This window comes from Neofelis nebulosa, chromosome 3 (genome assembly GCF_028018385.1).
Source record: "Neofelis nebulosa isolate mNeoNeb1 chromosome 3, mNeoNeb1.pri, whole genome shotgun sequence".
Classification (NCBI taxonomy): domain Eukaryota; kingdom Metazoa; phylum Chordata; class Mammalia; order Carnivora; family Felidae; genus Neofelis; species Neofelis nebulosa.
The window spans coordinates 134219945-134247055 of record NC_080784.1 but is presented as its reverse complement, the minus strand read 5'-3'; the positions used below and the strand labels follow the sequence as shown (position 1 = coordinate 134247055).

At 39.8% G+C, this 27111-nt stretch overlaps 1 protein-coding gene across 6 annotated transcripts in view; it reads right to left on the bottom strand.

Annotated features, from left to right (window-relative positions):
* ABCG2 (ATP binding cassette subfamily G member 2 (Junior blood group)) overlaps positions 1 to 27111 on the bottom strand; it is a 131335-nt gene that overhangs the window by 64475 nt on the left and 39749 nt on the right. The window contains exon 1 of one of the 6 annotated variants that reach the window (XM_058721943.1): positions 1635 to 1773. The exons of 3 other annotated variants lie outside the window; for them this stretch is intronic. The gene's annotated coding sequence lies outside the window, so the exon portion shown is untranslated. Of the gene's footprint in view, positions 1 to 1177; positions 1497 to 1595; positions 1615 to 1634; positions 1774 to 27111 lie in introns of those variants that run through there. 2 more of the 6 variants (XM_058721944.1, XM_058721942.1) reach the window with 2 other exon arrangements.

Sequence of the window (27111 nt, the reverse complement as noted above, 5' to 3'; positions counted from 1 at the left end):
GTACTACTGCATGGACTACTAGGATGGGCACATGTTTGCTCTCCCACTGCTGTTCTTCAATCCCCTCTGCATCTTCTGTAACACAAAACATTTCCCTCAGAAATAAATGCCAAGAAAAGCTTTTCTAAGGAGCTGGTAAGTTTCCGCCTTTATCCTCATTGAATTGTGTGACTATTCATCCCTTTTTATTGTGGCTCCCAGGAGGCAATTTTAATTTGCATAGCATCTGTCCAAGTCCATTTTAACCTGCTTCCCTTTACTCTTGATTGTATTTTATTTTCCACTTGTAATACTTATGCTCACCTCAAATGCTTCATGGAAGCTTAATAAAAATAAATGCAGAGACAGATTTTGGCTCTAAGTGTATTTTAATAGCATCTTAATACAAAAGAATGTGTTTCCTAATCTTGCTGAATACTCAGGGTTTGGAACAAAGATAACCAATACGTATTTGTTACTATAAATCTATTTTTTTCTAAAAGTGGAATGAGCTTTTGTATTTTTACTATTAGGCAAGAAAATAACACTAGGCAACATTACAGTTCTTGTTTTTAACTGCTATATTTACATTTTGGTCTTGTATTTTTCTGTATTGTTCTAACTTCTTCAGTACTATTTCTAATAAGTATTGTAATAAGCTGGTTAATTTTTTGAAGTCAATCATTAAAAATCAACTATCCACAGGAAAAAAATTACAAAAGGGAACTCAATAGCTCTTTAACAAGCCAGCCATCCAAAGTTAAAGTTAAGGACAAAAATTTATGCCCTGAAGATAAGAAAAATACATAAAATATATTGGTTAATCCCTTTAAAAATACTAATACCAACAAATTTCTCTCCCACCTTGTAGTAACTTCCATGTTCAATAAGTTTTTATCCATCTTATATCAACTCTTGTTTCGTACATTTGGAGAAAGACAAGAGTTTCACCCACCGGCTCTTAACACACACCACCAGACACAAAATCCGTTTGCACCAAGACATGGATTTCTGAAAAACCGATGTGAATTCTCAATTGGTATTTCACACTCGTTTTTCAAACGAAAGTGGGAGGGACTAACTCAAACCTAGTCATCTCAACTGAACAGTTTTCTATTTTCAACCAAATATACATGCAATACCCCCACGGACCACTCAAGCCACACAACATCCCCAGTAGCTTTCGCCATTTACTCACTCCGGTTAATAGTGGTTCAGCTGAACCGAGGGCTTCGATCTCAGGGTCCGTGTGCTCAGAGGAGGAGCACTAACAATCATTTATATAAACGCCGAGCTGAGTGAGCCAGACCTTCCAGCACACCCTAGGGAAGCAGCTCCTAACAATGGCATCAAGCATCTGTCCTGCGCTTTCTAAATCCTGAAGAGCTTTTCCAAAATCTCCCCGGCTCCTTTCCAGGTTGCTTCCTTCCTGTGACTCCGAAACTCTGCGGGATGGTCCAGGACTCCCACTTCCCTCCTGCGGGCTCTCGACTCGTGTAACGACGGAGGACTCAGGGCACAGCTGGAGCGCGCGGCAGACCCCCTCCTCCTCCCCCCCTCCCCCTCCCCCTCCCCGCGGGACTACTTTCCGCGCGCTCGGGCCGCAGGCAGCCCACCGATGGTGTCGGCGCGCTGGCGGTGGGCCGCGCACTCACATGCGCCGCGGCTGGCCTGGAGAGGCGCCCGCTCTGGGGCACGGTGCAGGTCAGGGGCGGCTGGCAGCGGGTCGGGGTGGCCGGGGTCGGGCGGGGGTAAAGGTTGCGAAGAGGCGAGCACAGGCAGCGCGCACGCGGGCCCCACCTCGCTACCTTCGGGCTGCAGGCGGGGAGAGCGCTGGGCGGTGGCTCCCTCGGGGTAGGTGCCCGCAGGCGGACAGCAGGAGAGGCGCAGCCTGCCTGGCTGTCCTAACCGCCCGGCGCCCGAGCGGAGGGCGCGAACTGGTTCCGTGTGCTCAGAGCCGGACATTGGATCGGACCGCCACACTCCCGCGGGGCCGGGTCACGGAGATGACACTCCTGGAGAGCGCAGAGTTGAACCCAAAACTCCCCAGGGCTTGTATCAAAGGGACAGTGGCAGTTAGCCCTGGTGATCACAGGACGCTACCCAAGCTGATCAATACCTTCTCTGGATTGGGTCACTGTCTGTCCCGCGCCCCTAAGCACCAGGGGACGGTAACACCGTGGTTTTTGTCTCTCACACACGTTGCTCACCCAGAGAGCAAGTAAGTCGCTATCGAAAGAGTTTCTGAGAAATTAGGTGCCTGCTCCCCAGGACAGTAAGTTCAGGAACTGAATCTAAGGGGGAGAGGAGCGGATTTTTGAATAAAAATATTACTATGAACAGTTCAATTGTATTCTTCACACTCCTGTAATAAATACTTCTCTGCAGCAGTGTTCGTGTGGAAAAGCCGGAAAGTGTGCATATTCGAGAAAAAGTTTGGTTATCAGGCTTTATGAGTGTATAAGACTATCCCAAAATTTGCCTACTGCATCTACCCTTGGAAATTAGTACTTGCATCTGTTTTCCGGTTTGCATTTACAAACAAAAATCGTTATTGAAAGCAACACTAGGGATTACTGCTAATTCTTCACCCATTGCTAGAAATCTTTAGCTATGGGGCACCTGGCTGGCTCTGTTGGTGGAGTGTGCGACCCTTGATCTTAAGGTTGTGAGTTCAGGCCCTGTGTTGGGTGTGGATTCTATTTTTAAAAAGACAAGTTTTAGCCAGGAAGCCTATATAAGAAATCGATTTGGGGCGCCTGGGTGGCTCAGTCAGTTGAGCCAGGACTCTTCTTTTTTTTTTTTTTTTTAAATATGAAATTTATTGTCAGATTGTTTTCCATACAACACCTAGTGCTCATCCCAACAGGTGCCCTCCTCAATGCCCATCACCCACTTTCCCCTCCCTCCCATCCTCCATCAACCCTGTTTATTCTCAGTTTTTAAGAGTCTGTTATGGTTTGCCTCCCTCCCTCTCTTCCCCCCCCTTTCCCTCCCCCATGGTCTTCTGTTAAGTTTCTCAGGATCCATATAGGAGTGAAAAACATGGTATCTGTCTTTCTCTGTAGGACTTATTTCACTTAGCATAACACTCTCCAGTTCCATCCACGTTGCTACAAATGGCCAGATTTCATTCTTTCTCATTGCCAAGTAGTATTCCATTGTATATATAAACCACAATTTCTTTATCCATTCAATTGATGGACATTTAGGCTCTGGACAACCTGGAAGAAATGGACGAATTCCTAAGCACCCACACACTTCCAAAACTCAAACAGGAAGAAATAGAAAATTTGAACAGACCCATAACCAGTGAAGAAATTGAATCAGTTATCAAAAATCTCCCAACAAATGAGTCCAGGACCAGATGGCTTCCCTGGGGAATTCTACCAGACATTTAAAGCAGAGATAATACCTATTCTCAAGCTGTTCCAAAAAATAGAAAGGGAAAGAAAACTTCCAGACTCATTCTATGAAGCCAGCATTACTTTGATTCCCAAACCAGAGAGAGACCCAGCAAAAAGAGAACTACAGGCCAATATCCCTGATGAATATAGATGCAAAAATTCTCAACAAGATACTAGCAAATCGAATTCAACAGCACATAAAAAGAATTATTCACCATGATCAAGTGGGATTCATTCCTGGGCTGTAGGGCTGGTTCAATATTCGCAAATCAATCAGTGTGATACATTACATTAATAAAAGAAAAGATAAGAACCATATGATCCTGGCAATCGATGCAGAAAAAGCATCTGACAAAATTCAGCAGCCTTTCTTAATAAAAACCCTCGAGAAAGTCGGGATAGAAGGAACATACTTAAATATCATAAAAGCCATTTATGAAAAGCCCACAGCTAATATCCTCCTCAATGGGGAAAAACTGAGAGCTTTCCGCCTGAGATCAGGAACACGACAGGGATGTCCACTCTCACTGCTGTTGTTTAACATAGTGTTGGAGGCAGGACTCTTTTTTTTTTTTTTTTTTTTTTTTCAACGTTTTTTATTTATTTTTGGGACAGAGAGAGACAGAGCATGAACGGGGGAGGGGCAGAGAGAGAGGGAGACACAGAATCGGAAACAGGCTCCAGGCTCCGAGCCATCAGCCCAGAGCCTGACGCGGGGCTCGAACTCACGGACCGCGAGATCGTGACCTGGCTGAAGTCGGACGCTTAACCGACTGCGCCACCCAGGCGCCCCATGGAGGCAGGACTCTTAATATCAGTTCAGGTCATGATCTCTCAGTGGTGGGGCTCTGTGGGTGGAGCTGTTTAAGATTCTCTCTCCCTCTCCCGCTGCTCCTCCCCAGCTTGCTCTCTTTCCTTCAGAAAGAAAGAGAGAAAGAGAGGGAGGGAGGAATTGATTATACATAATTTTTTAGAATAGTAAAAATACCATACTGTATACTTTTAAAGGATTTTAAAGTATATATCCATGATGTGCTCAAACATTTGGATGAAATTGGTTTTTTGGATTAATTTTGAGACCGTTTAAAGATGCTTACAGACCCATATACAAATATATTTGTCACTTTAAGCCAAGGCTGAGTAAAATTTTTCAAAGCTGGCTCTTGATAACTGCAAAATTTAAAAACGCCCTCTGAAGAATAAAGCTTTACTAATATCAGTAAAGATTTTAAAAGTTGCCAGCAAACTCTGAAGGCAATTCCAAGAGGGGAATTATAAAAATGGAAAAAATACACATGAATTTGATTTTAAAAGCACATAAAAAAAGAATAAGTTGAATATAGCATTCTGCAATTACATAAAATGAAAACAAACCAAAAACTTATACCTAGAAAATAGCTAGCAATACAAGAAAGTGTTATTTTTCTGGGTTATGACATTACTGTTCTTTTTTTCCTTCTATTTTGGTGTAATTTTCTATATTTGTTTCATGCAGATATGCAACCTTTATATTGGGAAAAATAATTTTGTTTAAAAGTAAAATAAATCAATGAAATGTCAGTGTTTTAGTCACTAAAATGTATGTATAAAGACAATGACAATACTTAGAGTCATAACCTCACCCAAAATAGAGCTAAAAAAAAAAACTAAAAGAATTAAAACTTTCTGCCTGTTTTTAGTCTAATTTTTAGAATAGTTTGATTTTTTTCGTTTTGATATGTCAGTGTATGTGCTAACTAACGTTACATTAATTCCTAATCTCACTCTAATACACTCTAAAGATCCACCTAAAAACCAAGCTTTAAGGGCTATCTCTTTTGCACTCAGAAGGAAGAGCAGGAAGCTTACCTTTTCTATACTATTCTCCAGAAGTGAGTTGTGCCTCTTCCTTTTCTAGGTGGAAATTGTGGAGGGAGAGAAGCATAGCAATTTGCTGATTTCTCTAAAGCTGATCATTGCCATCAATTTGGTAAATTCAGACTAAAGCCAAAATTTCATAAATGTATTGCATTGTTAAGAAATGAGTCATTTTAGCTTATAAGTTAGCATTTTATTTTGGGGCTAGTTATTTTTTTTAGTATTTATTTCTGAGAGAGAGAAAACGTGTAGGCAAGCACGAGCAGGAGAGGGGTAGAAAGAGGGAAACAGCGGATCTGAAGCGGTCTCTGTGCTGAGAGCAGACAGCCCAACGTGGGGCTCAAACCCGGCTGAACAATCCAGCTCAAACCCATGAATCCTGATCATGACCTGAGCATAAAACCAAGAGTCATTGGCTTAACCAACTGAACCACCCAGGTGCCCCTGCACTAATCATTTTCAAATGCCCTGCCTTCTGTTTTGCTGTTTGGGTAGTTTAGGTCACAAAATATAGGGAGGGAGGAACCTAAAGATGACCTTCCTCATTTACAGGTGAGTCACCTGGTGGAAAGGAGACCAGTTTGCACAGGGTCAAAAGTTAGGGTAAATGGGGAACTCACAGCTTCTAAGACTGCTGCTCTCTGCCCTCCACCTCATAACCTTCCTTTTTTATATTACCAGAGAAGAGTAACTGCCCAGTATTTAGAGAGCCTAATATTGGAATTCCCACTGAATGCATTCTCATTCTGGCACTTTTTCTTTTTACCATTTAACTAAACTTATTTTTCTCTCCTGTTGTAATATCAAACAAGATGAAAAAAAATGACTTGGAGGGGCACCTGGGTGGCTCAGCACAGAGCCCACTTCAGATCTTCTGTCCCCCTCTCTCTGCCTCTCCATTGGCACACTCACTCTCTCAAAAAGAAACATAAGAAAAAAAAAAATTACTTTAACCCAGCAAGCACATACCATCTGCTTTTAGTCTTTTTCTATGCATACACATTTTCTTAAAAAACAAAATGAGCTTACATACAATAGGTACAGAGATGGAAGTCATCATCCCAGAAGTCAGATAGCCTACATCTGTACCCTGGTTCACCCAAACCCTGGAGATTTCTGCTTGTACTAATTACTTGATCTTCAGGTGGTTATTGGTAATCAGTGGAAACAATCTCTTAGGGTAGTTAGAAAGAGTAAATGAGATAATGTGTGTAAAGTCCTGAACAGAATTATTATCACTGGTTAGCACTCAATAGATGGTAACTATTATTATTTTGTAAACTGCTACATTGTAAACTGCAAACATGGTTCTCTGTCATTCAATATCTTTCTACAACTTTATAGTTAATAGCTGCATGGTATTCATTTGTTTGTTATATACCATAATTAACTAATCTTCCTATCAGTCACAAAACATTCTTGTAGCTATTTCATCACACACATCCAGATAAATTCCAGAAGGTGCCTTGCTCAGGCAAAAGGTATTGCTTGTTTTAAAATTTTTAATGCAAAAAAATTTTTCTAATGTATATAGCCAGATTTCCCACAAAATTATTTGTGCCAAATTCACAGTCTCCCAAAATTTAAAAGGTTGTTTGTTCCTCTAAGCTCTCACAAATACTGGATGGAATAATAATTTTAATCTTTTAAAATTTGATACATGACAAATGTCAGTGTTTTAATGTACATTTCTTTGACTTAGTGAGAGTAAATTTTTTTAATGTTTAATGATCGTTTGTGGTTTATTCATGAATATTCTATGTAAGACCTTTGCCCACTTCTCTCTATTGATTTCTTAGGCTGCAGAGCAAGTAAACAGAAGGACACTGGATCTCTGATGAACATTTATCTCCTGAACTCTCTCCAAGCTAGTTGAAGTCACTGTTTGTCATATTTTATGAGCCTTATAATCAAACTACAGAATTATCAAAATTAAGATTTCTTTACAATCCTAATTGAAAGCTTTGGGGCCATCTGGAGTCCACACCCATTAAACACACATTGAAGATCTAAGTGGGCACTGGCAGGGGTGGGGTGTCACCTTATGTTTTTGTAGGCAGTATGCATGGACACGAACAGATAGATAAGGAAGGTGACCTCAGGTGAAGGGAGCAAACAAACTCATTCATGAAATCACTTGAGCCTCACTTTTTTTTTTAACATTTATTTTTTGAGAGAGAGACAGAGACAGAGTGTCAGCGAGGGAGAGGCAGAGAGGGAGATGTAGAATCTGAAGCAGGCTCCAGGCTCTGAACTGTCAGCACGGAGCCTGATGTGGGGTTCAAACTCACAAACCACGTGATCATGACCTGAGCCAAAGTCAGATGCTTAACAGACTGACCCACTCCTGAGTGCCCCTTGCTTTTTGAAAACTCCAAAAATAACTGGAAGTTTTTCTTTTTTTGTGGCGGTCAGGTGGTAATACTCCTTTTCAATAATCACACCAGTGAGGGACTTGCCTGTATGGTTTTCACAAGGGTATCAGTGCTTAATGGAATGTCAGCAACAGACACAGGCAAAGGATATAAATTTGTTTAATGTTGATTAAGGGTATGGCTTATTATACAGAATGGCAAACCAAAGCAAAATCAACAGTATTCTCATTAAAGGATCAAACTTTCTGGGCCTGTAATTCCATGAATCAGTCACCCTACTATCAAAGCTCCCATATAGACCTATGAGAAGCTCTGCTCATCCTTCTCACAGGATTTTTAATGCCTTCTTCGCCTTTCCCAGCTGTCCTGAGCTCTCAGTCTAATTGCCAGCCTGGCCACCAAGTGCAAGGAGCTAGTGAGGGCTCAGTATATTCCTTAATGCTCACTCCAAGGAGTGAGCTTCTCAGAGTCAATTTTCCCCTATCAAGTCCAGGTTTCATACAGGACTTATTTTATGGACATGGGGCATTTGGGTTATGTATATAACATCTGTAATGTGTCCAAGGTATATTTATTTTCACCACTTCCAAGATAAAGCAAATAAAAAACAGTGCAAGCAGCTATGTACACCATGCTCCCCCGTGAAGTCCGTGACAGGAAGGTCAGTCTGTAATGACTTGAACACCCATGAGTAAGTGAAGGAATGGAAACAGAGTACAGATAACTCCTCCCAAAGTTTTCACTATAACAAGAAGGTGAGAGAAAGGAGTATCCCTTAAGGCCATCTTGGGTTCAAAGAATATTTCTTATTTGATTGGACAGGCTGGAATGTGTGTGCGTGCCAAGATGACAAGTCATAAAGAAGAAAAGGTGGTTAACTGGTATAATCAGGTCCCTTAAGAAGGGAATGGAAATGAAATCTAGAGGCATTCACATTACAAAAGAAAAGGAAAAAAGAGGTTAGAGTGGGAGAGAGCCAAAGCATAAGAGACTCTTAAAAACTGAGAACAAAGTGAGGGTTGATGGGGGGTGGGAGGGAGGTGAGGGTGGGTGATGAGTATTGAAGAGGGCATTTTTTGGGATGAGCACTGGGTGTTGTATGGAAACCAATTTGACAATAAATTTCATTAAAAAAATAAAAATAAATAAAAATAAAAATACATTAAAAAAAAAGAAACTTTTTTTTTTTAATTGTGGGGGAAGGAAAGGGAGTCAGGATGAGTCATGCAGATTCATGCAGATAAATATTTTCATTAGGGAAAAGAAAGAAAATGGAAAGAAATGTACTTTCTCTCCTAAGCTGGAGGATCTGCTGAAAGTACTGCTGGTGAGGAGACCAGGGATTTGAGAAAATGATAAACCCTGGAATAGAGCTATATTTGTTTCCTATGGTAGCCATAACAAAATACCACAGACTTAATGGCTTAAGACAACAAAAATTTATTATCCTACATTTCCATAGGTCAGAAGTCCAAATGGGCCTGACTGGGCTAAAATCAAAGATGTCAGCAGGTCTGCACTCCTTTCTGGAACTTTTCCAGCTTCCAAAGGCCACCTGCATTCCTTGGCCTATGGTCCCATTCCTGTAGCTTCCAAGCCAACAACAGAGCATCACTCTGCCCCTGCTTCTGTTATCATATCTCTTTCTCTCTTATCTTCTGCCTCCCGCTTCCACTTTAAAGGACCCTTGTGATTGCATTAGACACATGGGATAAGCCATGATAATCTTTCTATTTTAAAGTCATCTGATTAGCAACCTTAATTTCATAGGCAACCCTAATTCTCCTTTGGCAGGTAACCTAACACACCCACATTCTGGGTATTAGGACATGACATCTTTGGGAGGCCACTATTCTGCCTACCACAAGGGCCTAAGTAAACAAATTGGATACTAATGTAGGGATCCACCCAGCCCCATGGAGTTGGTCTAAAGATGATTTTAAACTGAAGATATTTGAGATGCAGTCAGTGGATGCTGAAAGAAGCCTTCTCGCAGCTTCCCTTATCTGACCAAAGACAAAATCTTCAGAAAGTAAAACAGCCATAAAGCCCCTCTCAAGGGAACTTCACTGCCAGGAAAAGGACCAAGCACTCCCACATGGATAAGAAACTGCATGAACAAACATTATCACAAATGGTCATACTTTCATTTGTTTCCCAAAAAACCCATTTGTCTTTCCTAAAAGTCCTTTGTTCTCCCGTGGAAGCCCTTTCTCCTGCCCCCCCCCCCCACCACGTGCCCCTATTAAGTTGGTATATAAACCCCATAAACCCTATCTTTTCTCCTTTAATCTGTTGTCGGTTAACTTTCAGCTCCTTCCCCACCCCACTGGACCTAAATTGGTAGAGGGAACATTTGTCCTCCCAGTAGTAATAAGGGACCTAGAGAGAGACTGCACAGCAACACTAAGGACCCCTAAGAGTAGATTCTACAAATATAGCAGCATCAAAGCCACAAGTGGGCATGGTTTTCCCATTCACAAAGAATTCTCGCTTATGAATTCCCATTAATAAAGATAGAGAAGTTAGAAGGTTGAATAAATTCTAGAATGTGGTTTTGCTAGGTGGATAAAGCAATAGAAAAATGGAGCAAGGAGTTGATTGGGTGACATGATTCATCATAAGAAAGCGAAACCAGGGGGATGCCTGGATGGCTCAGTAGGTTAAGCGCCCGAATTTGGCTCAGGCCACGATCTTGCAGTCTGTGAGTCTGAGCCCTGTGTCAGGCTCTGTGCTGACAGCTCAAAGCCTGGAGCCTGCTTCGAATTCTGTGTCTCTGTCTCTCTCTGCTGGCACTCTGTTTGTCTTTCTCTCTCTCTCTCTCTCAAAAATAAATTTAAAAAAATTGAAAGAAAGAAAGAGAAAGAAAGAAAGAAAGAAAGAAAGAAAGAAAGAAAGAAAGAAAGAAAGAGGAAGCCAGGAAAAGACAGGTAGAAAGGGAACCCATGGAGGCGTCACTTGGAGGCTGAGGAGTGGAAACAGGAGGATGAGATCACTGCACAGGAAATTGGCATTTAAGACTAGAATTCCAGGTTTTGACAAGGTTGCATGGTTTGGACATGACAATAGGATTATGGAGGTGGAAGGGAGGTTTTCTATCAGTTTAACATCTTAAAACAACACTCATTTATTATAGTTCTGGAAGTCAGGAATCTAGGGCAGCTAGGCTCGGCTCTGCTCTGTATATCATGGGGACAAATCAAAGTGTCAGCCAGCTGGGCTTTTACCTGAAGGAAGGTTCTTATCTGAATAACCTGCTTCTAAGTTCACCTTGTTGGCAGAACCCAATTCTTTGCAGGACTGAAGTCCCTGTTTCCTTGCTGACTGTCAACCAGCACCTCCAGGCTGCCCACATTTCTCCTTATGTGATTCCCTGCATCTTCAAAGCAGGTCCTTCTCAAACACTGAATCTCTCAGACTTCCCCTTCTGCCTTTTAAAGGGCTGGTGTAATGAAATCAGGCCCATCTTGATAATCTCACCATTTTATGGTCAACTGATTTGGGACTGTAATTATAACTGCAAAATTCTAAATAAAGAAATAAATTAATAAATAAATAAATAAATAAATAAATAAATAAATAACTGCAAAATTCCTCAGAGCCGTACCTAGATTCACATCTGGGTAAATAACCAGTGAATGAACTGGAATCTTGGGGTTTGGGGAAAAGAGGATCTTTAAAATTGTGCCTACCCTTGGGGAAGTTGAGATCAAAGAGCACAAAAGCCAGGGTGGTGGGTTGATCATCTAAATAAACAGACTTTGCCAAGGTAGTGACCATCTTGGAGAGAAGGGAAATGCCAAAAACCAGTGGTCAAAGTCTTAAAATCATAGAGAAGACAGAAGGTGGCATTAATACAGAAAAAGACAGTGTGTGTGTCTGTGTGTCTATGTGTGAGTAGCGGTGGGGGCCAAGGGGTGTTAAGAGCCCAGATGTGGAGCCATACTACCTTGGTTCATGTAATTTGTTTCATACAGCAGACTAGAGACCCAGTAAGAAATAATTCATTTGGGGACGCCTGGGTGGCTCACTCGGTTAAGCCACCAACTCTTGCTTTTGGCTCAGGTCATGATCTCATGGTTAGTGGTTTCAAGCCCCGCTTCAGCCTCTATGCTGACAGCATGGAGCCTGTTTGGGATTCTCTCTTTCCCTCTCTCTCTCTCTGCCCCTCCCTCATTCTCCCCCCAACTCCTACTCTCTCTCACACACTTTCTCTTTCTCTCCCTCTCTCTCAAAATAAATGAACTTTAAAAAAAAAAAAGAAAGAAAGAAAAGAAATAATTCATTTGGTTATAAAGTTCACAGAGGTAGCCAAGCCCTAAAAAATGAGCACAGCAAGGAAAAAAAATATGATTAGGTACTGATAATTGACCTGCAGAGTCAGAAAGTGGGATAATAACATTTGTCCTGCAAAATAGGCTAAAAGGTTAAATGTTGAGAGTTCAACAAACTAAATTCCACATATCCATAAAGTCTTTTAAGTAATCTTTTTAATTGAAATATAACATACATCCAAAATAAGTACAGAAAATCTCAGTAAACAGCTTTATGTATATTTACAAAGTGAAAACACCTGTGTTTCTGCAACCCCGATCAAATATATGTTTGTTATATGCCCATTATGTCTCCATAGAAACAAACAAAAACCACATAAAACTCATGTATAATGATAAAAGTCAAAACAGTAGTTACCTTTGGAAGGGACAATGACTAGGGTGGAGCATGGAGACTTGGCAGTGTTGATAATGAACAAATGCATATACATATATATGTGTGTGTGTTTGATCTGGGTGGCAGATATACAAGTGTGTTCACTTTATAACTATACATTAAGCTGTTTACTTAGATGGTCTGTACTTATTCTGGATCTATGTTATACGTCAATTAAGAAGTTTACTTAAACAGGGGGCGCCTGGCCAGCTCAGTCAGAGGACCATGTGATTTTATATATATATATACATATATATATATATATATATATATATATATATATGTATATATGTATGTATATATATATATATACATATTTCTTAATGTTTATTTATTTTTGAGAGAGAGAGAGAGAGTGTGAGCAGGGAGGGGCAGAGAGAGTGGGAGACACAAAATCCGAAGCAGGCTCCAGGCTCCAAGTTGTCAGCACAGAGCCTGATGGGGGGCTAGAACTCATGAAACATGAGATCATGACCTAAGCCAAAGTCAGACACTCAATCGACTGAGCCACCCAGGTGCCCCAAGGAACGTGTGATTCTTGATCTCGGGGTTATAAGTTCAAGCCTCATGTTGGGTATTTATTTTTAAATAAGAAAAAGTTTAAACAAAAGACTTTATGGATATGTGTTATGAGAAAAAGAAGGATGGGGAAATGCCAGGTTAAAACAAGTGAATTAAGTAGGCTTCATCATTACTGAACAGCATTTATTCATGGAACCTATCCCCCAAGAAGCATCTCAAAGGCTGTATTCTTGGTAACATACTAACAGAAATGTGACAGAATCTTCTGGAACCAAATTGTGGAAGACTTGAAAGCCAAACTAAGGAGTTTAAACTTATCTTGAGAGTGAGAAACTAATGAAATTTTAGTGTAGATGGATGACATTGTCAAAGTAGTGTTTTCAAAAGATTAATCTGTTCACATACAGAATGGATGATGGGGTGTGAGAAGGCAGAGATCAGTCTGAAAATGAAAAAAAAAAAAAACACTGAACTAGAGCAATGGTGAAAAAATTTTTGAGGAAAGGGGCGTGAAAGAAACATTGCAAAGGAGGAGTTTATAGCACCTGGTAACTGGTGGAACATTGAAGGTAAAAGACAAAAGAGCTGGAACTGACATCAAGATCTCACACCTGAGAAGCTGAAAACCTCATGGTGTTGTTAATGGAAATGATGAGAAAGTAATGTATCTGTCCTCAGTGTGTGTTCTAAATATTGCCTCTCTCTGGCCTTGAACACAACAGATAATTGATAAAACTTGATTGACTGAATAACAAAAGTGGGTTTATCTTATGCAATTCAGGGGCCTATCCACCCTTACCTGACTTTGTCATGTTGTTAAAATGGAAGGGGGTTTCATCAATGACTGATCTCTTTCATATGATACATTACTGACTACTATAAACACTTCATTGTCTGCAGAGATAAGAGTTCATTTTTGGGAACGAATGAAGTTAAAGTCTAATGGGCATTAAATGACACATGTTATACAATGTGTTAGAGTTTTTTCACATCTGACTGTCATGTTTAATATTATAATGGATGATGTCAATAAAGCCAAACACTTATAACTTCACCCAGAACCCATATTAGACCCAGGAAACGTACATTCAATATTCTATGTGTGACAAAGCCATAAGTCTATCTAGATGTACCCATGTTTTATCTCCTCTTTCGAGTTTTTGCTATTTGATACTTGGGTGCCTCAATTTCTTTCCACAAATTAAAGGTGATAATATCCATGCTACAGGGTTGAATAAAGATAAAATAAAATAATGTGGGGATGCCTGGGTGGCTCAGTTGGTTAAATGTCTGACTTTGGCTCAGGTCATGATCTCACAGTTCATGAGTTCAAGCCCCATGTCGGGCTCTATGCTGACAGCTCAGAGCTTGGAGCCTGCTTTGGATTCTGTGTCTCACTCTCTCTCTGCCCCTCCCCCACTCCCTCTCTGTCTCTCTCTCTCAAAACTAAGTAAACATTAAAAATTTTTTAATAAAAAATAAAAATAAAAATAAAACAATGTGCATTTGGAAAACATAAGGTAACCTCGATGTTTACTCAATGCCAATAACTTACTGATTAATACTTATTGAGAACTTGCTACTTGCCAGGCAGTATTCTAAGTGTCTTTAAGTTTTGTGAGGTTTTTAAAAAACTTGGTCAATCTTTACAACAATGCCCTTAGGTGGATTCTATTAATATCTCTATCTTGTAGATGATAAAACTGAAGCATAGTGAGAGTAAGGAATTTGCCCAAGGTGATACAGCTAGAAGACAATTTATGCTCGCATTATGTCTCTTTACCTTAGTGCTGATATAAGAAACAATGACACCACTATTTCCTGTAAAAACTGTTCAGAAAAAAAAAAATTTTTTTTGGAGAAAGAAGGCAGAATGAATTTGCTCACCCTTCAAAATCCCCCTCCGCCACACATACCAAAGTAAAAGAAGAAAAATAGGAAAGTCTAGGCAGTGGTGAATCTAAGATACGAAACTCCATGAAAGAAACCCCAAATGATAAGAATTTTACTAAAGCCTGCAGGTTGAGGGACTTGGGGCTGGAAGCAGGTAATGGTGGTAAGGAGTTTGGCTAAATAAAAGGAACTCAAACCACACAAAGCAGGGGACTGGAGTCAGGCTCACTTTTTGAAGCCTCAGGCAGGGATGCTGCTGCCCACTTATAAAAGGGTAGAGGTGGTGAGAGACAATGCTGTTCAACTCTGCCTAGGGATGTGTGGCTATATTGTGTGGATGGGGATATTGAGGCAGAGACACAGCACATTTGCAGGGGAACCTCCCCAAGCTGCCATCTTGCATCCCTAGTGCCTCTAGAGGTCTATGTGCCTCCTCTCTGTAAAGAGGGCAGTGGGCACTGAGAGCCACTGGGGGGGACCTTTAGCTATGAAGTGCCTGGTCTCACCGACTGCCTTTGGGAAGGTCTTCAACACTGCTGGATAAACTCGGGCACCTCCACGGCTCCCTGCTCAGTAACAAGACTTCCCAAATCAGATTCCTCCACAATGAAAGTGTGAGTGACTCAAGCCACCATCCTGGCCTTCCCAACCTCAGCAGTGTATAAGACTGATAATGAATTAAATCATGTTAATCCTGAAAAAAAGGCACTACTAAGCTCTGGCTAGGGATGTAGCCTATGGGCTGCTCCATTTCTACATGTCTCTTCTTACATGTCTCTTAGCCCTTACATATTTTCCACATCTTTATCTCTCTGTGTTGGATCTTGCATAATTTCTTCAGATATGTCTTCCAGATGTCTAATTCTCTATACAGTTGTATTTATCTTCTGTCCAAATTCTTAATTTCAATGATTAGGGATACTTTTCATTTCTAAAAGTAGTATGTTGTTCTTCAAACTGGCCTAATTATTTGATAGTCTCCTATTCTTGTTCATGTTTTCAGTATCTTTTTTTTTTTTACATTTTAAAATACTTCAAACAGAATTATTTTTCATTTCAATTCTGATAATTATAATATCTTAAGTCTTTATGGTTCTGGTTCTATTCTCCATGGCTTGCTTGATGTTTGTTTTGTAATTTTTTAAGTTTTTTGGGCAACCTATATGAAAGAATTCTTTGAGCCCTGGAAAAGTCTGAATTTCCTTCTCTCAGACACCTGGGGATTTTACCCATCCTCATAGCCTTTGAATTATAGGCTTGTGTTTTTGGATCATGCAAAGAATGTACATTCAGGTCCCAAACTACATAAGATTGGGCCAGTGGCTACAAATTCTCAGGGGAGGGTTTTTTTTCCTTCTTTTTAAAATATCCGTTCAAAGTGTATGCCAAGATAGCAATGTTGTCTTGTGGTTGGCAGAGTGGGTTTCCTTTCTAGTTTGCCCTATCTGAGGGTATACCTCTCCTGGGTCTAGGTATTACATTTCCATTTTATGTGAACTCAAGGCTTTGACCCCATCCTTTCTGTGCGATGCAGCTCAGATCAAAACGACCACTGTAGATCTCAGATACCCAATGAGTTAGCTTACTTGCTTGGCCTTTGTTCCATTACTGATCTTAGTGAACTCACCTAATCATGTAAAAGTGGGTTTTAATCTTTAATCAAATATTTTTAGATATTATGTAGCTGGGTAGTTTCAGGGTCTCAAATGCTGAAGTAGTGCTGAAAATACAAGTCCTCAAATATCTCCATCATCTTTTTCATTTTCTCATGGAAAATGGAAAATTACAACATTTCACAAGTTAGAAAAAGATATGCTGAGCCTCAATGTAGATATCGACAACTAGTGGCCAATCTTCATTTCATTCATATTCTCCTTTTCTCCCCCTTTCCCACAAATTATTTTGATTTTTTTTTTCAACGTTTTTTATTTATTTTTGGGACAGAGAGAGACAGAGCATGAACGGGGGAGGGACAGAGAGAGAGGGAGACGCAGAATCGGAAACAGGCTCCAGGCTCCGAGCCATCAGCCCAGAGCCTGACGCGGGGCTCGAACTCACGGACCGCGAGATCGTGACCTGGCTGAAGTCGGACGCTTAACCGACTGTGCCACCCAGGCGCCCCCCACAAATTATTTTGAAACAAATTTCAGATAGCAAATAATTTTATTCATAAGTATTTTCATACGTATTTCATAAATATTTTCATAATGTGCCCCCCAACCCCAAACACACAGAGTGTGTTTGGAAATGTCCAGTAGTCTTTTTGTGGTCGTGATATCTGAGAGTTGCCATTGTCACACAATGATCATAAGCCAAGGATGGAAAACATCCTGTAAAATAAGCAACAGTGTCACATCCAAGAAATCATTGCCAAATCCAATGTCATAATGATTTTCACCTATGTTTTCTTCTAAGGTTTTACACTTTTAGCTCTCAACATCAGGTCTTTGATCCATTTTGAGTGTTTTCTGTTTATGGTATAAGGAAAAGATCCAACTTCATTCTTTCGCATGTGGATATGCAATTTTCCCAACACCATTTCTTGAAAAGATTATCCTTTTCCTATTAAATTGTCTTTGTACCCCTGTTGAAAATCAGTTGACCATATATGCATGGGTTTATTTTGGGACTCTTTATTCTATTCCATTGGTCTATATGTCTGTCCTTACACTCATGATTATAGGAGCTTTGTAGTGTGTTTTGGAATCACAAAGTGTGAGACTTCTAAACTTGCTCTTCATTTTCAAGATTACTTTGGCTATCCAGGGTCCCTTAAGATTCAGATGCATTTCAGGATGGGTTTTTTCTACTTCTGAAAAAAATGCCACTGGGATTTTGATAATGATTACACTCAATCTGTAAATAATTTTAGGTAGCACTGTCATCTTAACAATATTAAATATTCCAATCCATGGGCACAGGATATCTTTCCATTTGTTTATGTTTTCTTCAATTTCTTTCAGCAATCTTTTGCAGTTTTCAGTGTATAAGTCTTTCACCTTCTTAGTTAATTTTATTCCTAAGTATTTTATTGTTTTTTATACTATTGTAAATGAAATTGTTTTCTTAATTTTCTTTTCAGATTGTTTATTGCCGCAGTACAGGAAAGCAAGTGATTTCTGCATGTTGATTTTGTAGCCTGCAACTTTGCTGAATTTGCCTATCAGCTCTAACAATTTTTTGTGTGTGTGGAATCTTTTGGGTTTCCTATGTATAAGATCATATACCATCTGTGAACAGAGATAATTTTACTTCCTTTCCAATTTGGATGCTTTTCTTTTTCTTGCCTAATTGCTCTGGCTAAAATGTTGAATAGATGTGGGAAAAGCAGGCATCTTTGTTTTGTTCCTGATTTTAGGGGAAAAGTCTTCAGTATTTCACCACTGACTATGATGTTAGCTATGAATTTTTTATATATGGCCTCTATCATGTTGAGGAAGTTTCCTTCTATTCCCAGTTTATTGAGTGATTTTTTTTTATCATAAAAGCATGTTAATTTTGTGAAATATCTTTTCTGCAAATATGTTTGCTATATGAGATGATCACACAGTTTTTTGTTTGTTTGTTTGTTCTAATAATGTGGTATAGTACACTGATTGTTTTTCATGTGTTGAACCACCTTCACATTCCATGGTTAAATCCCACCTGGTCATGGTTTATAATCCTTTTAATAAGTTTTGAATTTGATGTGCTATTATTAAGTTAAGAATTTTTGTGTCTATATTCACAAAGGATAATAGTCTATAGTTCTTTCTTTCTATTGTGTCTGTGTGTGGCTTTGGTACCAGGGAATGCTGACTCCACAGAGTGACTTAGGAAGTGTTCCCTTCTCTTCAATTTTTTAGAAGAGTTTGAGAAGGATTTGTGTTAGTTCTGAAAAGATTTGGTAGAATCTATCTGTAAGCTAACTGGTCCATTGTTTTTCTTTGTTGGGAGGTTTTTACTACCAATTCCATCTCCTTGCTGGTTGTAGATCTATTCAACTTTTCTTTTCTTTTTTTTTTTAAGATTTTATTTTTAAGTAGTCTCTACACCCAACATGAGGCATGAAGTCACAACCCAGAGATCAAAAGTCACACACTCCACCAACTAAGCCAGCCAGGAGCCCCTCAGCTCTTCTATTTCTTCATGAGTTGGTTTGGCTGATTGTATGTTTCTGGGAATTTGTCCCTCTTATCTAAGTTATCTGATTTGTTGTTGGACAATTGTTCATCGTTTTCTTTTATAATATGTTTTATTTCTATAAAATCACTAGCAATGTCCCAACTGACGTTAATAATTTGAGTCTTCTCTCTTTTTCCTTAGTCAATCTAGCTAAAGGTTTGTTTGTTTTATACTTATAAACATACCTATAAAACTTGTTTTAGTACTTAGTCCATGACTTTATAACTGCTTAATTAAATATTTGCCTTAAAAGAGTGTGAACTACATTTTAAGGCCAGTTTCTAGCTTTATAAGAGGTACTCAACAAATTCATTGTTAAATGAACAAAAGAGGTAAGTTTAAAGGAGTGTACAAAAAGAAATGTATACAAATCATATGCGCAAAGGAGGCATGGGGTGGTTTGAGGTAAATGTGCAAAGTTGGCCCTTCTATACTGAACACAATACAATTTCCTTAACAGCATGAGTTTTTTTATTGTTGTTATTATTTAAACAACAGCCAATGAGGTGGACTTCTATTATTAAAGCCTGGTTCCTACAGAGTTCTTCCTCACTTCTCTTTAATGTCTAAATTTCTTTATCATGAGCCAGCAAATAAAACCCCAATCTTAACAGGAAATACTGACTCTCTTTCTTTGTACTCCTGCCTTAGCTAAACTCAATGACTCCTGATGTTTTTGTTTATCTTCAATTTAAGCTCCACCTCCAGTGTTCCATAAAACCTTGCATACAGGCATTGCAATTAAGCTATTGAGTTTATTTACAAAGTTAGAAGGACATTTGGTTAATTGTAACATCCCTTTCAACTCCACCAGTCAGTGATTCTGCCAGAGATGAGTTATTCAGCTTGCTGAGTTTAAAATGCCACTGAAATGCTCACTAGCAGTGGGTTTCAAATTGTGGTCTGACAATCCTAGGATACCACAGAAAGGCTTCAGGAACTCCACAAACCATTTATGTAAATGTTGTTTTTAAAATATTTTAGCCATTTAGAGAAAATATTTGCAAATCATCTTTCTTTTTTTTTAACTTTTTTTTAACGTTTTTATTTATTTTTGAGACAGAGAGAGACAGAGCATGAATGGGGGAGGGGCAGAGACAGAGGGAGACACAGAATCGGAAGCAGGCTCCAGGCTCTGAGCCATCAGCCCAGAGCCTGACGCGGGGCTCGAACTCACAGACCGTGAGATCGTGACCTGAGCTGAAGTCGGACGCTTAACCGACTGAGCCACCCAGGCGCCCCTGCAAATCATATTTCTGATAACTTGTGTCCATAGCATGGATTTTTTCTTCCCAAATAAATAAATAAATAACATGCATATATTTTCGTTCCATTCTGTAGTGAAACTAAAAATGTAAATGGGGAACCTAAGTGTCTGACCATTGTTTTTGGCTCAGGTCATGAACTCACCATTTGTGAGATCCAGCCCACTGCTGGGCTCTGTGCTAACAGCACGCAGCCTACTTGGGATTCTCTCTGTCCCTCTCTCTCTTTGCCCCTTCCCTGCTCTCTCTCTCTCTCTCAAAATAAATAAATAAACATTTTTTTTAATGTAAATACTGCATATGTCTTTTTTTAAAACACGTGTACTATAGAACAACTTGTATCCAGAATTTATAACACAACTCAATATCAAAAAATTAACCTAGTTTTATTTAATTTTTTTTTTTAATTTTTTTTTTTCAACGTTTATTTATTTTTGGGACAGAGAGAGACAGAGCATGAACGGGGGAGGGACAGAGAGAGAGGGAGACACAGAATCGGAAACAGGCTCCAGGCTCTGAGCCATCAGCCCAGAGCCTGACGCGGGGCTCGAACTCACGGACCGTGAGATCGTGACCTGGCTGAAGTCGGACGCTTAACCGACTGCGCCACCCAGGCGCCCCTAACCTAGTTTTAAAAATAGGCAAAAGATTTAAGTAGAAATTTCAGCAAAAATATATGAATGGTCAATAAGCACATGAAAATATGCTCAACATCATTAGTCATTATGAAAATACAAATTAAAGTCACAGTGAGATACCACTTCCTACCCTAAAATGGCTATAACCAAAGACAGACAATAACAAATGTTAGCAAGAAAATGTGGAAAAACTGGAATTCTCATACATTGCTGGTAGGAATGTAAAATGGTGCAATTACTTTGGAAAATAATTTGGCAGTTTCTTTTTTTTTTTCTTTTAATTTTTAAATGTGTATTTATTTTTGAGAGATAGACACAGAATGTGATGGGGGAGGGGCAGAGAGAGAGGGAGACACAGAATCTAAATCAGGCTCCAGGCTCTGAGCTGTCAGCCCAGAGCCCAATGTGGGGCTTGAATTCATGAACCACGAGATCATGACCTGAGCTGCAATCAGACGCTTAACTGACTGAGCCACCCAGGCTCCCCCATTTGGCAGTTTCTTAAAAAGTGAAACATAAATTTACCATATAACTCAACAAATTCACTCCTAGGAATCTATGTGAAAGAAATAATAACACATATTCACACAAAAGCCTGTAAACAAATGTTTACAGTAGCATTATTCATAATAGCCCAAAACTGGAAACAACCTGAATGTCTATCAACTTGCTAGAAGATGAACAAAATTTGTTGTATCCATACAATAGAACCCTATTCAGGAATAAAAATGAATGATTCATGCTACAAGATGGATGAACCTCAAAAACATGATAAGTGAAAGAAGCCAGGGTAAAAAGAGTATAGGATTCCATTTAGCAAAATGTCTAGAGAGGGCAAAGCTGTAGAGTCAGAAAGTAAGTTAGCAGTTTTCTGGGGCTTGGGGTGGAAAAGGGGAATGACTGCAAATCAGCTTCAGGAATTTTTTTTTTAAGTTTATTTATTTATTTTGAGAGAGAGAGAGAGCAGGGGAGGGGCAGAGAGAGAGACACAGAGAAAGACAGAGAATCCCAAGCAGGCTCTGAGTTATCAGTGCAGAGCCCGACACGGGGCTCCATCTCACAAGCATGATCCATGAGATCACGACCTGAGCAGATATCAAGAGTTGGACACTTAACCAACAGAGCCATCCAGGCACCCCAAGGAAGTTTTTTGTTTTTTGTTTTTTGTTTTTTAAATATACTTCCTATAATGCATTTGGCATTCTCAGTTACATCTTCTGTATATTGGCTCAAAAGAGCCCACCCATAAACCTGCGTCAGTCCATAGTCCAATTTGAGATTTGTTTCCACATCCAAAGTAGATTTTGACTGTGCCAATGGGGGACTCTAAGAACCATGGCAACCTGTGCCCCACTGTCATCAAGTTCCCAACACACTTTGATCAGTGCATAAATCCTTCAGTTCCAGCTAGAGACGGGGGGCTGGACTCCTGCCCTAGGCCTGCTCATTCTTTTTTCTTTTCTTTCTTTCTTTTTGTTTTTAAGCATTTTGTTAGCATTAAGAACCTCCCTCCACATACTTTCCCCTCCACATACCCTTAGTCTTCTCCTCAGCTCTTCTGCTGAAGAATTTGGCCTTCATGATGACAGGCTGTTTTGGGAGCTTTCCTGTCCCCAGAATAGCCTGATTGCATCACCTCGATGATGGCAGCAGCTCCAGTCTTGTTTTTGGCAGCATTTACATGTGTCTGCTCACTAAACAATGTCCACCATTTATCAAGATTGACAGTTAGGCAGAAGCTCTGCTTCCTCTTTAAGTGGTGATGCCTCATATCAACTTTCCCAAAGTAACCTGGGTGGTAGCTGTCTCAGTTGATCTGGTGGTGATGCATGCCACCGGCATTACACCAGCCTCTTGGTGAGTCCCAGTGCTTGCAGGTACGGCAATGGCAGTGGCTCATGTGGCTCTGAAGTTTCTGGGTCTTCCTCTGTCTGAATGGCTGTGTGGAAAATGGTGCTTAGTGAGAAGGCCAGAGGGAGGTGGGGCAGGGGATGAAGCCTGATGGTGTTCAAGGGGCCTGTAGACCTGGGGAGGGAGGATCTGCCCTGTGGCCCACTCAGCAAAGCTGATATTAGGGATTGGCCCCAGGGCTGTTTGGCCTCATCAGGGCTGTGCCAGAGTGCACCAGCCTGCCAGTCTCTGAGGTCTGACAGGGTCTGAACATGCAGTCTCAGGCTCCCAAGCCCAGGCCAACCCCCTGCCCTGAGGCCCACTGTGGGAGATAGGTGTGGGGGAGGGGGGCGATGGTTGGGGTGCAACCTGAGGAGTAGAGCTTGTGGCCACACCAGCAACCAAGCAGGGGCACATTTAGAATCCAGGCCTGTTTGTTCCTGAAAGGATAAAAGTATGGGTAGGGAGGTGGTACTGAACGCATTAGGTGAACATCAATCCACACTGCACTGCAAGGGGGCCTTTCCTCTTGGCCCCCATTTCAGCAACACAGTCTTGCAACATGGGGTCAGCCACAGAGAACTTTGTGATCTCCACTGCTGGCCCTCCCAGACAACTGGCAGGGCTCCCTCACTTGCTAGTCAAGGAAAAAGCCTCTGTAATCTCACTGGGCTTTTGACCTTTATATGACTTCTCCAACCTACCATACTAGTAGGCCATGGTACAGGTCATATAACCCACTGCCCATGGCCACTAAACACTTTATGAATGAGATCTGTTTCTCTTCCCTAGGGCCTGTTCCCTACTTGCTTAGTCAGCCTACCAGAGAAGTGTCACCTGAATTTTTTTTTTGAAAGAGCATTGTCACTTTAACACCTCCAGGAAAAGGGAATTTTAAATCCCATGGAGTTAATCTGCCAAAAAGTACTAGGCGGTGTTGCCTCTTTTACCAAGAGACAAACTGGCTGCCTTCTGTAGCAGTTTTATAGGAGCAACAAGTGTTCTCTCAGAAACAAACACTACTAGAGTTTGTGAAAGACAGCAATTATTCTTTGACTACATATGGGATTCTGTGTGTGAACCCACTAACAGAAGTTTAAACATCATAACTGGTGGGGTGCCTGGGTGGCTCAGTCAGTTGTGCCTGTGACTTTGGCTCAAGTCATGATCTCATGGTTAGTGGGATCAAGCCCCACATTGCACTCTTTGCTGATCATGTGGAGCCAGCTTGGGATTCTCTGTCTCTCTCTCTCTCTCTCTCTCTCTCTCTCTCTCTGCTCTTCTCTGACTTGTACTCTCTCTCAAAAATAAATAAATAAACTTAAAAAAAAAGTATCATAACTGGCAAGTACATCCTCAATTTTGTTGGGATTGTAAATCTCCCTTCTGGTGGGTGTCAAAGGCCATGGAGAATGTCACCTGCAACTTGCCAATCCATAAGATATCATTAAACTAAAAACATTGGACATCAGAAGAATTATCCTCTGATACCATAGGAACATTCCAGTTCAACATGTAGTATATAAATATATAGAGAAGTATTTCCTTATTTATTTAAAACATTTTAAGGGGCACCTGGGTGGCTTAGTCGGTTAACTGTCTGACTTCGGCTCAGGTCATGATCTTATGGTTCATGGGTTTGAGCCCCACATCAGGCTCTGTGCTGTCAGCTCAGAGCCTGGAGCCTGCTTCAGATTTTGTGTCTCCCTCTCTCTCTGCCCCTTTCTACTCGTGCTTTGTCTCTCTTCCTCTCTCAAAAATAAATAAACATTAAAAAATGTTTTTAAACATTTTAAGAAATTATACAAAAACATATAGTGCCCTTTCACATACTATCTTTCACATACTAAACTTTGGTAAGTTTAACATATTGGAAGCATACAAGCTAATTTATGTATGTTTATATGTATTTCAGAATAAGTCTTCTCTTGTCATCTCTGTTTAATCAAAGAAAATCATAAAATTATTAAGATGATGAACACAATACAAAAACCTGAAACCATGTCCAACTACTAGTCTGTAAATCAGATTTTTCTCAATAGTGTACAACCAAAACAAAATCAAAAATAAGTTTATTTCAGAGGCTTCCTGCAACTATAATAAACTCTCTTTACAACAGCCTTGTGTTCATCAAAAATACTATTTTCACTGACTCCATAATAAGTAAATTCTATAAATTTTAACATATAAATAACAATAAATATATTTTTATATACTGGAGTTTATTTTACAAGTACTATATGGACTCTCAACAATTCTTGGACTGTTTTATCACCCCATTTGTGCTAAATACATTCTTTATTCTGATAGGTTATTATAAAACTAGTTATAAATGATTTAGTTTTAGTTTTGACCTGTTAATACAGGTGATTGTGAAAAAAAAATTTTTATAGCATTTATTTTTAATTTTTAAAAAGGTTTCTATTGTTAAAATAAAAGAAATCTGAATTCTCTGGGCCATAGGTGGTACAGAAAGATCAAGCTCAACTACATTTTTACTAGAAGGGTGAATAGAAACAAGTTCAGTTTGAAAGGACACCTTATTATTGTCCTCTGAGGCTGCCATGAAGGTGATGGGATCGTACTTAGACAACAAAGGTTTAACTTCAAAAAAACATTTAAAAAAAACGAGGTATTCCATTTCCTCCTTGATCCAACATTTCATAGTAACCTAGAGTATTCTTACTGCCTTCCTCTTTCCTTTTAGTTAGAATTCAAACATGATGAGTGGAATCCCTGTGGCTAGCTTGGACTGTGAAATGACTTTGAGAGTAGAAGCCATATATGACAAAGAAAAAATGTGGGTTCTTTGAAACCATGGACTTTTTTTTAAGCTTTTTTTTTTTTTTTTTAATGTTTGTTTTTGAGAGAGAGAATGTGAGCAGGGGAGAGGCAGACAGAGAGGGAGACAGAGGATCCAAAGCAGGTTCTGAGCTGACAGTAGAGAGCCTGACACAGGGTTCAAACTCACGAACTGGGAGACCATGACCTGAGCTCAAGTCAGATGCTTAACCAACTGAGCCACCCAGATGCCCCTGAAACCATGAACATTATACTATTTCTGGAATGCCCACCTCAAGATGTCTTCAACATGAGAGATAAATAAGTGTCTATATTGTTTATACCACTATCTTTCAGTTAAACTTAATCCTATAAGTATACTGATATCAGAGTGTTGCAGATAGAGGGAGAGGTCTGCACGAAAGTTCTGAGACAGGAAATGCTTGGCATCTTCAAGGCATAGCAACGTTAGAGTGTCAATAATGAGAGGGAAAATGGTAAAAGATTGTGTAGGGCTTAGTGGCTTATTGGTACTTTGAGGTTGTATTTAGATGTGGAAACGCATCAGAGGGTTTCAAAAAGAAAAGTGACCTGATTGATTTTTATTTTAAAAGAATCTCTTTGTAAAGAAGAGAATGATGCTAACATATAAGAATCCTCATGGTGGTGCATAAGCATTTATTACAATATTCTCTACACTTCTTTTATATACGTAATATATTCTAGTTTATAAAATTTCATAGAAAACTTTTCACAATCATCTTTGTTAACTGGCCAAAGCTAAAACTGAATTATATATAACTTTATTTACAATAACTTACCAGAATAAAGAATGTGTTTAACACAAAGAGTTTCTTCTTTATAGAAACTAAAAAACAGATAGTCCAAGAATTGTTGAGAGTCCATATAGTATATGCTGGGCTCAGAGAGCTCTGCTTTTGAATCCTGCTTCAGGGTTTTACTAACTGGGTGGGTGATCTTGATTAAATCACATGACCTTCCTAATCTACCAAAGTATAATCATCTTTATCTCTGAGGATTAAGTGTTTAGCATAGTTCCTGACACAGAAGAATCATCCCATAAATGTTGTCTTTATTAGTAGTAATCACAATTATTAGACTAATAATAACATTGGATCAGAACAGTGTGAAATTTCCAGTCCCTAGAGACAGCTCACACAAAATTTTCCATCACTTGGATGACAAAGCTCTTAAATGTGCCCCATTTTCTCTACTCTGATATCTAGAAGGGCCCACTTGGAGATTTGAGTTTCTAAATCATACAGAAGAATGTCCATAAGAAAATCAACTGTCATTCTAATTCATACCTCAATTTCTTGTGAACTTATTATGAATCAGCAACTTGAGCCCATCAGCACAAGCACACTGAGAAGATCCAGTTTCTAGACCCAAGTAGGTGAGGCCCAGCCTCTTAACTAGGTTGATGTTATGTCAGTAAGACATAAGCACTTGAGCAGCAATTGATCATTTGAGAACTAATTCACACATATAAACAAACATGGCTGTTGAGGACAGAATTTGGTAGTTAAAACCATTCAAGCAGACTTCCAATGGCCAGTCAGGCACGTAAGGACCTTGGAAGTCACCACACTCCTTTAACACCAAATAA